The 14,733-nt window shown below is 37.7% G+C and overlaps 1 protein-coding gene across 1 annotated transcript in view; it reads right to left on the bottom strand.

The window, feature by feature from the left end:
* Positions 1–14,733, bottom strand: part of LOC119794887 (receptor tyrosine-protein kinase erbB-4-like) — a 385,459-nt gene that overhangs the window by 306,034 nt on the left and 64,692 nt on the right. The window lies entirely within an intron of this gene.

Here is a 14,733-nt window from a genome sequence, read left to right as displayed (position 1 = left end):
GAAGTTTGAAATCAATAATAATAAAAAAAATTATTTAGGTAGGTTATTAGTATTCTGTAAGAAAGTCTATTATATAAAAAAACTGTCTCTATCAAACTACAAGCTATCAATGTGTGATATTCTAAAAGGTGCATCTTGTAAACCTCAAATCTACCTGTGCAATCAAATCATTGTCTGGCTTTAGTTCAGTGTGTTAATAAATATTTCAGTAAAATAGAAGTTGTAGAATAGAATCCCCTATATTGTAAAAAAAAAAATAGTAGAAATTCAAAGTGACGTAACAAGAAATATAAAAAAGTCATCGTTTCTATAAAATACTTTATAAGAATGAACATTAATAACATTGATACTAGTGCTTTAACATACCTGTCTAAAACCAGTCCAAATCTAAATTTTTAACTCAACTATTTAACAAACCATATACTTTTTTAATAACAAATGTCTATTCAGCTTTGTAGAAACATTGGCATGATGATTTCTAAGTTAGCAAAATGGGGACCCAGTTGCTGTCCTCAGTTCACTGGCTTACAGGCTTCTGTGTGGTGAGACCATATGGTCTTCTATAATGAGGAGGTTTTTGGGTGTTGGTAACAGTGTTCCACACTCACTTCCTCTCCCTACAGGAAGAAGTTCCCTCCCAACTCATAAGGAATTCACTGCACATTGTTGGCCCACTTTGTTAACGAAAGTCTTCTTGAATCATTGAAGCTGTGAGTCTCTGTTTCAGTCAATCCTCTGTGCACTCCAGGAAGCTTATTAACCAAGCCAAGGCATTACAAAAGGATTCTAAAAGGAGAACAGCAATTTTCTAAAGCTCTGTACAAGGTGCTGGTTTATCATCAAACTTATCCTAACCCTTAAACTGAAGCCAAGACCATGTGCGACTAAGAAGAGGTATTAATCTTGTTTTTGTTTTGTTTTTTGCAATCCCGGTAATACAGAATTTAGACCCCCTCCCTCTCCCCCATATACATACAGACACCCCTACTCATACACAGCACAGTTGGTGAGATTTAATGTACAGTAATTATCACAAAAAAAATATCAGAAACAAGAACTTATTATCTAGATACTAAACATCTCATCATCATATGTGCTGAAAAAAAACAGATAAAACTTGAACAACTTGCACACTTTCACAACTCCAACTTTATAAGTGCCATGAAATGCTATGCCAATTACATATTATGCATGTGTGCAACATTTTTTACCCCACATGCATGGGTTTCTTCCACATTAGATCAGTTGATTTAGCAAAATTCTACTAATATGATGCGTTTGTGACAACATTACAGTAACACATCATATAGGTATAACATACATCTCTTTTTTTGGTTAAACTCATCTACCTTTGTAAATGAATGAAAGGGTTATGCATCCAATTGAAAATCTAATTAGATTAGAGAAAGCATTAACATTTTAATTCATTTTGATGGTAAAAGTTCTGCCACTTCTTATCTGGAATGACCAAAATCAGACCAACATATTTTTCCTAATTCACAGACTGATATCTCCAAAGCAAAAAATGTGTATGTCTCACCTTTCAAAAAGGGCAGATGATAAACATTCCTCCCTTCACTATGTTAATAAATAAGCTAGTTGAATGAATTAGCCAATTTATTTCACATTTAAACAGTTAATTAAGTGGTGCAATAAAAGGAGCTTGTGAGCAAGGCATGTCCCTGTTTGGCTTGTCCAATGTGCTGCTAACCCAGCCATGACATTAAGTATCCCTCATTAATATTAATAAGAGCTGCATCACCACTGGACTTAACAATAGCACTTACTCATCCATATGCAAAGACATAAGTGAAAACTTACTCAGTATTAAGAAAACAGTAAACAACATAAAAAGGAAAGATAGAGCTGGGTTTGAGGTAATGGTAGTTTGATTAAGAGGGTGATCAGATTTTACTTCTAGAAACTCACCAAGGCATTATGAATACAGAACACTGTAACCAAGGGTGAAAGATGACTAGATTTTATGTCTGCTCTGTCATTCATCAAAACTTTGCCTTACAGTAGCAGCCATTCAAAATGGCAGACTTCCATCTGCAACCCTTTAAAGTTTTTCTTCTCTATCTTTACTTCCACTTTTATGACTATATTCATAGCCTTGTATGGCATTATTGGGGTACTACCTATGCAGATTTACATTTCTCAAGATCGCATGCTCACTTTTGCACAGGTAAAGTGCATCATGTTTACAAGGATCATTTATCATAATTTACTAAAGTTAGGAAACATTTGTTGAATCTGATGTGTCATGTTCATAAAAGCCCATTGTAGGAGAGTAGGTAAGAGAAATTTTCAACAAGAATTTGAAAATTTATTAGATGAGGCCCAATATGTATATCTGGCTGGGTGTGACTTTGTAGATGTATAAAACGTTTCTTTCAACTGTTTTTCAGGCCCCTCCCTGATAAAGAGAGTCCAGTAAGCAGAGGTGGGTATTCCCAGTCCAGAAAGTAAAAAAAATATACATATTATCCTACAAGTGTGCACATACAAGGCAATGGGTGAGAAGGTGAGGATAAAGGTCGGATAAGAATGGGGTTGCAGCCGAGGTAAGGTAGAGAGAGGATTTGTTTGACACACATCTTGTTAGGTCTACAAAAAAAGCTGAAAGGCCACTAGCTGCCTAGTGGTCCATTAAAAGCCAAGAAAGCAAAGAGTCAAAGCTTAAGTTTTATGCCAAGTGTTCATGCTAAAAAAGTATTGGGCATCTTAAATTCACCAGAAATACAAGCATTTAGTGGGCATACAAGTTGTAACTCAGTTATGGATGCACATGACTCAGACTGGCAGACTACTGCCACAATACAATAAGTAAAAAAAACATTATGAAAAATAATTTATATATTAATAATAATATATATAAAATTACATGTTATGGACTTGTTATATAAAATTACATGTTATGGACTTGTTAAAATCGGGGATAAATACAGAACATATTAGTTAAACATATGACTAATTGTATAGACGTCATTTAAATAAATTGATTTATTATTGATTAATTATATTTAATTCTAAGAATTAAATATAATTATTTATTTACAACAATTATTTTATTCCCCAGCACTGAACAACATTGAAATAATTAAAACGTCACATATCCATCACAAGGAGGTGTGTCTACGGTCACTTTCACAGAAAACCTGACATTTGACTGACTGCTTCTCCCCAAGCAAGAATACTTTACTCTAAAGTCAATTTTACTACAAAAAAATACATAAAAAAAAAAAAAACTTCAAATAGATGTTGCAATTTATTTACAGCACATTGGTTGAGGAACCTTAAGCCTCTATGTCTCTTTTTTGGTCTGAAATATGTCTAATAAGCTCACAAAAGTGGTCACTGTGGTCAAGCGTTGAAGGAGCTTCCAGAGACTTCTATAAGATCAAAGTTAGATACACCCACAGACTTACACCTTCTAAAGTTCTCTTATTATCTCAAACTACAGACAAAGAGGCTAAAGTTTCTCACCAAATGTATATTAAATTAATAGTAACAAATTTTCATTTCATTTTTTTTTTCAATCATAGGTGTCTATCGAGCCAAGGGAAAAGCCATTCAACTTTGCCGAAGATCCAAGTCATAATCTGGATACAGGAATTCTTTAAAATATTCTCTTACATTGTGGGATAGAGATACTTGGCTGAACAAACAGTTCCCAACTAAACCAGAGGGTGGCAGCAGTGCCTATTGACAGCCACAGCATCAGACTCAAAAATACAGAGCTTTTACTGAAGACCTATAAACAGATGTTATCATTTTTATTTTTTTTTACTTCCTGTGCCTCAATTCAAGAAACTAGGAACAGCCAAGGAGCAATTCATTTGAATGTGGGCATGTGATCGAGGTCATGTGCAAGTTTTAACTGTCCGGCTGCTATTCTAGATGCACTATATTTTGGTGAAATAAATAAATAGATGTAAGAAAAGATAATATCACCTTTATTTGCCATTTCAATTGCTCAGGGGTTAAAATGTTGCATTTTCATAAGAGGAACCAGACACAAATCATGTTTAGATACTATACTAGAACTTCTAAACTTTAGAGTAAAGTCCAAACAACTGAAAAAAAAACAAAAACAAAAAAACGCTAAGACCTCTTTTTTAGTTCTGTTAAATTATTTCTGGAACTGTACAAGTCTGACAACAGGTAGACAACATACTGTACCAGACAGTGATTTTGTGTTGGCTGCAGCTAGTGCTAGTGGCTATGATAAAATAAAATTACAAATAAGAAACACGTCTGCTGCCAGGCATTACTCCCTTAAATTGTAATGCAAAAAATAAATAAATAATAGATTTGTTAAATCTAATGCCATATGACCATACCCATGTTGCAGGCATTGTAGTGACTAATATACTATATAATATCAGAACAGCAAGCATGAAGAAATAAATAAATTAGAAGCCAACAACTGTAAGAAAGTGTAGCAGTAACAACCCCATAACCATATATATATATATTTTTTTTTTACAAAGTATACTTTTTTTTTCTCTGTTGACTGACCCACTGTCACCCAGGCACAATTTTCCTCAACTATGATGTTATTCTTGTATTATTCACCAACAGGTTCTAAATAATGGAGGCAGAGTGAGAGTGTATGCTCCACCCAATTTGGCATTTCTCAAGCTGAATAGACAACTCCTGCTTACTTATTTGAGCAAGGATGCTAGTAATGCTTACTGACAACCAAGTGAAAAACAGAAAATATCAGGGAATTGCTTTCTTTGTCTCCTTCTTATGTGATAAAAAGTCACAGGTAGATATTGTTAAATGTAACTAAAGAAATAATTGCAAAATATTTTTTAAATATGTTACAGGTGCTGGTCATAAAATTAGAATATCATGAAAAAGTGGATTGATTTCAGTAATTCCATTTAAAAAGTGAAACTTGTATATTATATTCATACATTACATACAAACTCATATATTTCAGATGTTTATTTTGTTTAATTTTGATGATTACAAATGACAACAAATGAAAATCTCAAATTCATCATATCAGAAAATTAGAATATTGTGAAAAGGTTCAAAATTGATGGCCCCTGGTGCCACACTCTAATCAGCTAATTAACTCAAACCACCTGCAAAAGCCTTTAAATGGTCTTTCAGTCTAGTTCTATAGGCTACACAATCATGGGGAAGACTGCTGACTTGACAGTTGTCCAAAAGACGACCATCGACACCTTGCACAAGGAGGGCAAGACACAAAAGGTCATCGCTAAAGAGGCTGGCTGTTCACAGAGCTCAGTGTCCAAGCACATTAATAGAGAGGCGAAGGGAAGGAAAAGATGTGGTCGAAAAAAGTGTACAAGCAAGAGAGATAACCGCACCCTGGAGAGGACTGTGAAACAAAACCCATTCAAAAATGTGGGGGAGATTCACAAAGAGTGGACTGCAGCTGGAGTGAGTGCTTCAAGAACCACCACACACAGACGTATGAAAGACATGGGTTTCTGCTGTCGCATTCCTTGTGTCAAGCCACTCTTGAACCACAGACAGCGTCAGAAGCGTCTTGCCTGGGCTAAAGAGAAACAGGACTGGACTGCTGGTGAGTGGTCCAAAGTCATGTTCTCTGATGAAAGTAAATTTTGCATTTCCTTTGGAAATCAAGGTCCCAGAGTTTGGAGGAAAAGAAGAGAGGCACTTCATCCACGTTGCTTGAAGTCCAGTGTAAAGTTTCCACAGTCAGTGATGGTTTGGGGTGCCATGTCATCTGCTGGTGTTGGTCCATTGTGTTTTCTGAGGTCCAGGGTCAACGCAGCCACATACCAGGAAGTTTTAGAGCACTTCATGCTTCCTGCAGCTGACCAACTTTTTGGAGATGCAGATTTCATTTTCCAACAGGACTTGGCACCTGCACACAGTGCCAAAGCTACCAGTACCTGGTTGAAGGACCATGGTATCCCTGTTCTTAATTGGCCAGCAAACTCTCCTGACCTTAACCCCATAGAAAATCTATGGGGTATTGTGAAGAAGAAGATGCAATACACCAGACCCAACAATTCAGAAGAGCTAAAAGCCACTATTAGAGCAACCTGGGCTATCATAACACCTGAGCAGTGCCACAGACTGATCGACTCCATGCCACGCCGCATTGCTGCAGTAATACAGGCCAAAGGAGGCCCAACTAAATACTGAGTGCTGTACATGCTCATACTTTTCATGTTCATACTTTTCAGTTGGCCAACATTTCTATAAATCCTTTGTTTTTATTGGTCTTCAGTAATATTCTAATTTTCTGATATGATGAATTTGAGATTTTCATTTGTTGTCATTTGTAATCATCAAGATTAAACAAAATAAACATCTGAAATATATGAGTTTGTATGTAATGTATGAATATAATATACAAGTTTCACTTTTTAAATGGAATTACTGAAATCAATCTACTTTTTCATGATATTCTAATTTTATGACCAGCACCTGTATATCAGTCAGTTTATTAGGTAAACCTGTTTACAGCTTAATTACTATATGAATCAGCAAATCCCCTGGCAGAAACTCAATACATTTAGGTTTTGGGGTTAAGTACTCATGCTTGAGTATCTCTAAAACTGTCGATCCACTGGGACTTTCACAAAGCACATCTCGAGTTCCCTTGAAAAAAAGAACAAAAACCTCCACTGAACTGCATTTTGATATGAAAAATGGATAGTGGGCAGTGGGATAGTGGGCAGCCTGGTCTGAGCTGATAGAAACACGACCTTAATTTAAATAACCACTAACCATGATAACAAATACAGATTAATATCTTTGAAGCCCCTGTGTGTAAAATGTACTCCCATCTTGTGGTTTGCTAAATGAATAACAAATGACAGAACCGCACTGTGATGCCTTGCTGTTAAGGATTAATGGATTCCAATAAGTTACAAGTTTGTCACCATGTATTTAGTACCAATCTATAGCAAATGGCAACAGTTGGCTGCTTTATATGAATGCAACGGTAAAACAGACGCAACACTAAAGCATCGGCAAAGAAATATAACATAAAAAACCCCAAACAGAGAACAGAGTTGGAGCACGACCTTTAACTAACCTCAGTTTACAGATTAACTTTACCAATCAAAGGCAGTTCTATACAGAGTTTTTTTAAACCTGGATTGAGTGGAACTCGGGCTTTCAGAAGTTTTACAGTCTTCTGGGAGACTGTCCCCGATACAAGGCTACAGGAACCAAATGTGGTCTCTCTATGTTAGGCTCTGGTTGTACAGAGGTGGTTCTGGTTGTATAGAGAAGGCTTTTATTAAACCTGAATGGTCTGGGCGTTTTACACACTGAAAACAGACTGTTACAGTATATATTGAGGTTCAGATCCATTGAGTGATTTATATACCAACAGTCAGATTTTAAAATATTTGCTCTAACTTACAGGGAGCCAGTGTAAGAACTTCAGAACCGGACTGATGTGCACTACTTTCTTTGTTCTAGTGAGAACATGGGCAGCGGCATATTGTATCAGCTGCAGCTGTCTGATAAAGTTTTTTTGGGCTAACCAATAAAGGTTTTGATGCATTAATCAAATCTACAAAAGTATGAATTTGTTTTTCTCAATCCTGATTTAACATAAGTCATGTAATCCATGAGATGTTTTTCTGGTAATAAAAAAGGCTGACTTAGTAACTGCCTTTATGTGCCACTGGAAGTTCAGGTATGAGCACTTAATGACACCACGATTTCTATAAACTACCATAATCAGTGGTTTCTAGCTATAGTAGCTGAAGCTGTGTTCAAACTCAAGACCACTCCTCCCTTGGTTGTTTTTTATTAAGTTGGAGAAAATTCTGATGCATCCAAAAATTGATCTTTTTTAGGCATCTAGTCGATGGTTTAATAAGTTCATAGTCACCTGCTGACATTTTGATGTAAAGCTGTGTGTCATCTGCATACAGTAGGTATGGTAACTAATCTGGTTGCTTGCAATGATTTGAGCTAAGGGTGGATGTAGATAATGAATAGTAGGAGCACCAAAACGGAGCCTTGAGGAACACTGCATGTAATTTTCTGGCCTTGAATTTAAAGTTCCCTACTAGCATATACAATTTCCTGTCTTTCAAGTAAGATTTAAGCCACTCAAGTAGTGTAGCAGAAAGGCTGACCCATTTTTCTATAAGCTCTAATAAAATCAAGTGATCAACAGTGTCAAATGCTGCTAATATATGAATACCATCAGAGTTGCTCTGCCACAATCTGCTGTTACAGTATATGGATGTCATTTAACACTTTAATCAGAGCAGTGTCAGCACTGTGGTTAGCACTGGAACTGACTGTTTGACATCAAATTAGCTGTCCATTGTAAAGAAGACTCAACTCATGAAACACTTTTTCAATAATCTTACTAACAAAGGGGAGGTTTGAGATGGGCCTGTAGTTCTGCAGGACCAAATAGTTTAAGCTCTTTTTCAACAAAATACTTGGTTACAGGTACAACCTCCTTAATGAAACCTGCACATAAAACAACAAGACATCAGAAGGAGGATGCTGTTGAACAATTTCATCTCAACATTTGCTGTTTATTTTGTTAGGATTATTCTTTGTCATACAAGTATGTTCTTGTTAAACCCCAATATTCCTGGCGAAGCAAGCCCGAAGATAAAGAGGTACCATTGGATCCCTGTAACCTATCTGGTCTAAGTTACATTCGGCCATGTTTTACCATGTTTTATAGTCTTTTAAAATACATGCATTGGAAAGTCTTCTTAAATTTTTTTGTTCCCAATGATCTCTTCCAGGACAGATTTTTTCAATTCAGCAAAATGGGACATTTTAACAGAATTTATTCTAGCTGGTAATAGCATTGGTACTAAAATTGATAACTGGAATCTAGCAAGGCCACTTCAAGAAGGTACTTTTGCCTCCAGTTGGAAAATAAGCATGTTGGTTAAAGCTACAGTGTGTAATTTTCAGCGACATCTAACGTCCAGACTGCAGACCGCAGCAACATGAACATCTCCCCCCCACCGCTTCTCCCCCCCAACAGTACGGCGAGCGTTACGGGACAAAATGTCTTCCACGACGTCGGAATCACCTACCTTCTCAAGTGATGAGGTTTGTTTACATAGATAATTTTACAGATAGTATTTCATTAGTCTGTGTAGGGTATAGATTTCATGTAGACTTTAGATAATAAATATACCCGTTATTTTTTCTACGTCGTTGTGACGTTTTGGTGAGCTGCTTTGCATGGTGATATAAACAGACGAAGGAATTGTAGTCATTAGTTTAACAGCGAGATTGTGTTCGCTAGAAGAATATATATTCCCCGTTTACAGAGTCCAAGTCTTGTTTGTGGCACGGGGGTTACAAGGCGAGGAAAAGGGAGAGGAAGAGGGCGAGGGCGTGCAGCTAGGGCCAGGCGAGAGAGGGGTGCCAGCGGGGTGACTAGAGCAGAGGAGGAAAGGCTTGAAGATCTCCAAAGGAGCCGGAGAGAAGTAACCGAGGTATATATCCAGAAAATTATTTTACAGAAAATTACTGAATCATTACCTGTGAAACGTCAGGGACGTTGCTGAATAAGTATACTGGAGAGTAACAGCATCATCACGCAGCATGTTATTGTTTTAGACAGGTCTGAGCATCCTGTACTCCAAAAACTGCAGTGATATTAGACAATTGTGTGTGTAGGATTAATTACCTGTCCAAGAGAAAACTGGCAACTTGAGCGTCACTTTGAAAACCTTTTTCCTCCATCAGTGACTTCCATCGTGTAAATGCCGTGCCAATGTTGATCCGTGTTTTTTGCCGTTTCTTCTCACGCTTGCGTTTATTCTCGTCGTGTTTCCGCTTCTTAGATGACGGGGGTTCGGTGTCCGCCGCTTTTCGTTGTGATACAGAGTAGGCATGATCCTCCATTCGTCTGATGTTTGGCCACACAGTGCCAAACAGTTTGCAAAGTCACTCACGCCTGCCGCCTTGTTCACCTTTCTTGTTACTGAGGCGCAGTATACCTGCTTCTTCTTCTTCTTTGGTTTCAGGCAGACTAAACGCTTCTCAGGCATAATACTGCCATCTACTGTTCAGTACCGTCTCAGTTAATCTCTCTCAACTTGCCGTAGTTATTTTCGAGCGTAATGGGAGATCTCGCAATCGCTAGTTTGTTGCCTCTGCGCTTGCCGTAGCGCAAAGATGTCTGCCCCCATGGCTGCGAGACCCGCTCCTATGTAATTATAAATAACGAATTCTAAGGCAACGCAAATATTATGGTTAAAAGGCTGAGCTCGTAGGTGATGATAAATAACATAGTTATGTATAATATATTACATTTCTGACTTTATATCCCTGTAATTATTACACACTGTAGCTTTAAAATAAAATGTTATACAGAGCCTTAATCTAAAGGGGTGTGAATAATTTTTACTTTCATTATAAAGACAAAAAATACCCAATCAAAGTATCGGCCCCTCTGTAGCAAACTTTATTTGAATCTTGCTCTTACTTAGACACATATTTACACCCACACAAGCACACAAAGGCACAAAGGGTGTGTGACCGTGTGTATTACATGTGCTTGGAGCAAATCGCTTTCAACTGCAGCAGGTTGACATTGTTCAGCACCAAATGTGAACAAATTAAATGAGGCAATTAAAGAGTGAATAAGCCAGCGTTGATAATTGCGACCTGATATGCCAGCAGCAATCATAATGAAGCTGCCAGCCTGCTCGGCTGGTTTTCAAATGCTCCACAAGCAACCATGAGATAGCATGTGGGTGTATGTGTAAAGCGTAAGATTTTTAGTTCAAATTCGAAACCTTATTTTTACAAACACTTATTGTGACCTTCAAAGGGGCGGTTCCACAGGCTTTTGACAAGATCCAACACACAAGATATAACTGTTGGAGTTCTTTGTGAGTATGAAGTTTGCTAAATACAGCAAGTAAGGAAGAAAGTGTGAGACAGAAGAAATGGAGTGAGCTCATAATATGAATTGCAGAAGAGGATATGTGATAATCAGAGTTTGGAGACAGGCACACACAATACACACAAAGGTTAAAAAAAAATGTGTGAAGGCAGCCTGGCAGAAAATTGAGACGGCCGGCCATTTTCGAGTCTCCCTCATCCCTCTAGGTTTATGGCCCGTGAAGCCTCTTGTCATTGCAGCTCACCAGAGAACCAAGTTAACAGGGCCTGTCCTTGCCTCAACTGCACACGAGATATTACTCCTTATCATTAACTCACCTTAGAGACACCTTAGAACACAGTTAAGGTGCTGAACAACTACAGAGCAAACCATTGCCACCATGAAAACAATAAAAAAAAAGAAAATGCTGAAGCTGAAGCCTTCCTACCTAAATGAGGCTGTTTCTGTTTGTCTATATATTTTCAAAAAAGTAAAAGTAAAAAAAAACACCAGCATATATCTATATTCAAATATTTTAGATTATGTTTTCTACCATATTTCAAAAGTACATATAGCAAAAAAATGATGTTGTGCCAAAAGTATGATGCAAAATGTTAGTCTATAAATGCAATTATAAACTCATTTTCTAATTTTCATATTAGGAAATGGAAAATAGACATATACTCAAAAAAATATAAATAAATATTAAATTTCACTCATCTGTTTTACTATAACAATTACTCAATTTAAATACTACTTACTTGTTAAATAAAAAAAAAACTGACTATAAGGTTTTTTTTTTGTTTTTTTTTTTGTTTATTGGAAAGCTGGGAACCCCGAGGTCTTTCTATCTATATCAACTTCTTCCATGCAGTTTCGTCCAGGATATGAAAAGGCGGGCATTCACAGAACGATATTTTCAATCATTGCACTCAGCAACGATGTAGAGTATGTACGGCCCTAGGCTCTGATGTGATCTAACTGCTCACACTGTATGTCCAAAAACCACGTTGGACTCTGCGCCAAGAGATGGTGCTGGTTGGAGTCGTCATTCTGGAAGAATTCCCTAGTTTGCAGATGCGCAACCTGCAAGGTTCGGGTAAATTGGCTTGTGGATGCTCAACATTCAACAGTAGGATTCACTAACGAACCCCTCACGAGGGCTGACATAATTTCAAACATGTTTGATTTTTTCCTGGCCTTACGATTTTCTCCTGGTTGTAGGAGGCTAATCCCTCCTCGTTACCTGCTTTATACAACAAAATGCAGGAGGCCTGATGAGGCTGAAATGCGCCTCGATCCAAAAAATTCTAAAACGACTGGAGAATGGGCCCAAAAATGGCAAAAACTCGTACAGTGCATTTGCTGTCGCTAAATGCATGCTTGGTGTGGGGGGTTGCTTTTGAGTCAATAAGTCAATGCAATCAGCTGGTTTTCCTCAGATAGAAAACTTTGAACCAATCTGACTGTATGATCTGATAGAATTGTCTCTGTAAAGTGCCTAAAGATGACGTGTTGTGAACTGGCGCAATATAAATAAACTGAATTGAAATTGAATTGAATTAAGACCTTTCAGTTTAGTCTTTAACTTTGGGTTGTGCTGCTTAGAGGATTCATAGCAGTAAACATCAGTTCTTACCTCGGGCTCACATTTCATAGGGTGAAGCTGTTGTGCAGCTGCAGTGTGAGCATACTGCAAAATGTCACTCACTTTAAATGCTGTAAGTAAGTTCTCCCTGCTGTGGCTACAGCAACGGCACAAGTGACATTTTTTTAAAGTGTCATATTCAGCAGCTTGATACAGAGAATGCTGCAGCATCCTTCTTGCGGAATAACTTTGCTGATCTGCACGGCATTGGTTGATGTGAGTCTACACATTGATTTCAAAGATTAAGGTTCCTTGAGGCATCCGCATCACTTTCAATGTGAGCTTGGCGTCAAGTTGCTAATCCTGCTTATTTGACCATCTGCAACACCCACCTATTCAATTTGATTAAATTCAGTTCATTTATATACTGCCAATTCACAACACATGTCATCTAAAGGCACTTTACAGTTCACCAGATCATACAGTCAAATTGATTAAAAGTTTTCTACCTAAGGAAAACCAGTTGAACCCCAGTCGGCCTCGACAGATGGCCGACTGGACAGAAGCAGAGACACAAAAGGCAATTGTAAAAGGTGACCACGTTCAGAGCCAGCTCCCATGTCAGAGGATGAAGAGAGCAAATCCAGCCAGTCACAGTCAGAGAAACAGGACTACACACTGAAAAACAGGCCGATCTCGAACATCTATAAACAAAGGTTAGTGTCACAGCCAAACAGGAACAGACAATGCGAGGCTACTATGAGAAAATGCAGAGAGAGCACAACGTTAGAGATTTAACTAAATAATACCACGGAGTGGGAGAATAGAGATAGAATGAAGCAGAATTATGAAAAAGGGGTCCCTTTGTCCTCTAGCAGTCTAAGCCTATAGCAGTATAACTATAGATATAATTTAGGATAACCTGAGCCCCTCTAACTATAAGTTTCTCCACAGGAGAAGAACCTGATAACCAAAAGATCTGCCTCTCATTCTACTTTTAGAAATTCTAGGAACCACTAGTAAACCGATTGAGAGCGAAGTGCTCTGTAAGGAACATACGGAACAATCATATCTGTGATATAAGATGGAGCTTGGCCATTTAAGCCTTTATATGTGAGAAGGAGCATTTTAAATTCTATACTTGATGTAACAAGAAGCCAATGAAAGGAGCTAGGATAGGAGGCTGCAGCATATGGGACTAAACAGCCAAAAGGGAATAATGTTATAAGTGGTTCTCCAGAAAGGGGTTTGTAAAGTGAAAGATGACAGAATGTAAAGATTCAATGATTCTTGACTACTATTTAATGTCCTAGTAGCATGATACATTATGCTTCTTCTGTCGTATTTTCCTCACAGTTTGATCTTGAAACGCTTTGTGATTTAGCCTCAGACTTTCAGATGCATCCAATCTTTTCTCTTGTCACAAGGAATTCAGGAATTTAGTGCTGGCCAACCACTATTGAGTCTAGGTCTGTCTATCTGTCGGTAATCTCTGCCTTTCCACTGCAGGGACAAATGGAATCAAATCAGTCTACCTAAGGAATGGCAGGGTCGCTGGCCAGACAAACTGGCTGCTCTTCTATTTGTCAGGGGTGTGAAAGTGGTGGTGGGGTCCAACACGTTACTGAGCCAACTGATCAGTTCTGTATAATCGCTGATGGCAGAGAAAGGATGTGTGGACAGAAACAGGAAATAATAAATAAATAAAGGGAGCGTGGAAGCAAATACATACATTTTTATGTGTGACTTGTCTTAAGTATCAGCTTATTAGGTGATCAGTGTGTAAAATCAGTTACGTGTCTGCATGTTTGTGTAGGTAAAGGTTTGTTGAATTAATTATTGGGTTGTCCTTTTTCCTGTCTGTTGGTATGTATTCCTACGTGACACCTAAGTCAAGTGTTTGACCGTGACAAGGCGGCAGAGGTTGGTAGGTTTATGACTTTGGCCTAAACAATTCTTTTGCTTTGGCAGCATTATAGGCAGAGAACATTAATAATTAGCACACTATGGACAGTCAATATGCTCCAGTGAGATTTAGGAGGGTATAACAAATTGGTTTGTGACTGCTAAACTAGCTAGCAGAATTCAAGCTGGTAAATAAATATGTCTTTACAAGAGTTAGATAAAAATGAGGATTAAAGCACAGAGTTAAGACATGTTTCAGTATAACTAGTAAAAAAGAAAAAAAAGTGTTAATTTTCCAATGTATTAAACAAATAGCATACATTGTCAAGGTAAAAAAAATCCCCTTGAGATAAATCTTATCTTTGAAACTGAAGGGTGGAATATT

The sequence above is a fragment of the Cyprinodon tularosa genome, unplaced genomic scaffold (genome assembly GCF_016077235.1).
Source record: "Cyprinodon tularosa strain WSP-4 unplaced genomic scaffold, ASM1607723v1 ctg496, whole genome shotgun sequence".
Taxonomy (NCBI): Eukaryota; Metazoa; Chordata; class Actinopteri; order Cyprinodontiformes; family Cyprinodontidae; genus Cyprinodon; species Cyprinodon tularosa.
This window is presented reverse-complemented; position numbering and strand designations above follow the sequence as displayed.